Genomic DNA, 1,515 nt, shown 5'->3' with positions numbered 1-1,515 from the left:
ACAGAAGCCAATCTGAAAAGGCTACATAATGTATGCTTCCACCTCTATGTCATTCTGGAAAAGGCAAAACTATGGAGAGAGTAAAAAGATTGGTGGTTGCCAGAGGTTGGGGGAGTGGGATGAATAGATGGAGCAGGAAGGATTTTTAGGGCAGTGAAAATACTCTGTATGATACTATAGTGGCTGATGCATGGCATTACACATTTGTCCAAACCCATGGAATGTACAACACCAAGAGTGAACTGTAATGTAAACTATGGACTTTAGGAGATTATGAGGTGTCAATGTAGGTTCATCAGCTCTAACAAATGCACCTCTCTGATAGAGGATGTTGATAATGAAGGAGGCTATGCATATGGGGTGGGGGGCAGGGAGTATATGGAAAATCTGTGTACCTTCCCTCCAATTTTGCTGTGAACCTAAAACATTCTAAAAAAATAAAGTCTTAATTAAAAAAAAAAAAGTAAGCACACTTGAAAAGCTCAATCTTCCAAGAGTAAGCATTTTGAAAAATGAATGCAAGTATGTCTAGAAAACTAAACACACACACACACAAATATTGAAGGACCAAAAGTCTATCTTACACATCCAAGCCTCTAAAGGGCAGAATAAAGATTTTACCACACCAGAACCTGTGTTGTTAGGGTCTGTGTTTCAGGAATTCCTGTTATACAGGTATAAACCTGATATCCCAGCAGATACTCTGCGAGAGTCTGGTTCGGGAGGCGGGATGGCTCTTGACAGGTATTAGACGTGAGGTGGATAGGACCCGGAATACAGGAGGGTGAATTTTATAAGAGGAAATTTGCAGGTGATCGATAGCAAGAAACAAGTCAGTCAAAAATCCACACCCTACGTCCCTGGGTGGGATCGAACCACCAACCTTTCGGTTAACAGCCGAACGCGCTAACCGATTGCGCCACAGAGACACGGGAAGCCGGGGTTCCCGGCTTCCTTAGGAAACGAGCACCTGCTAACCCCCAGGATGGGTCGCCCGCCTTGAAGGACAACTGCAAGTCCAAAGTCTCAGAAAAATGGAGAGATTAGAGCGATGAATCGTGCTGTTTGTCGCCTTTGAAACTGGTGCATTGGATGATTCCGACACTAGAAGTGCAGCAGAATGGCCTCGCCCCGCCTTGCCCCTTCAGCCGCCTCAGATGCCAGCGCCTCCGGAGACGCCTGGTTGCGCGATCCCTCGGGCCTTAATCGAGTAGGGCCCAAGGGAAGCTGAACACGCGGTGGGCTCCCATGATGGGTCTTCCCATTTTCTTCATTTTCACCCAACGAATGAGCGTTTGCCCACCCTCTGAGAGGCCTTCGCAAATCGGGTGGTGCTTCGGCTTCCTGTGTCCAGCACCGGAGCTTCACGAGCGCAGTGGTTGCTCTTGTGTCCCCTCGTCGAGCACAGGGTTTGGCACTCACAAGGACTCTCTATTAGGACTTGTTGAATTACAACATTGTCGTCTGTAGCTTTTGTTCCATGAAGAACCCTGAGAATGGAAATAATGAAAGGTT

The 1,515-nt window shown here is 46.9% G+C and overlaps 1 non-coding gene across 1 annotated transcript; it reads right to left on the bottom strand.

Annotated features, from left to right (window-relative positions):
• Positions 1 to 855: 855 nt before the first annotated feature.
• On the bottom strand, positions 856 to 929 carry TRNAN-GUU (transfer RNA asparagine (anticodon GUU)). The gene has a single exon. It is a non-coding gene; the product is annotated as a tRNA-Asn (tRNA).
• Between the last annotated feature and the right edge of the window lie 586 nt (positions 930 to 1,515).

This window comes from Diceros bicornis, chromosome 4 (genome assembly GCF_020826845.1).
Source record: "Diceros bicornis minor isolate mBicDic1 chromosome 4, mDicBic1.mat.cur, whole genome shotgun sequence".
NCBI lineage: Eukaryota > Metazoa > Chordata > Mammalia > Perissodactyla > Rhinocerotidae > Diceros > Diceros bicornis.
Note: the sequence above shows the minus strand (reverse complement) of the source record. Positions and strands in the feature narration are given on the sequence as shown.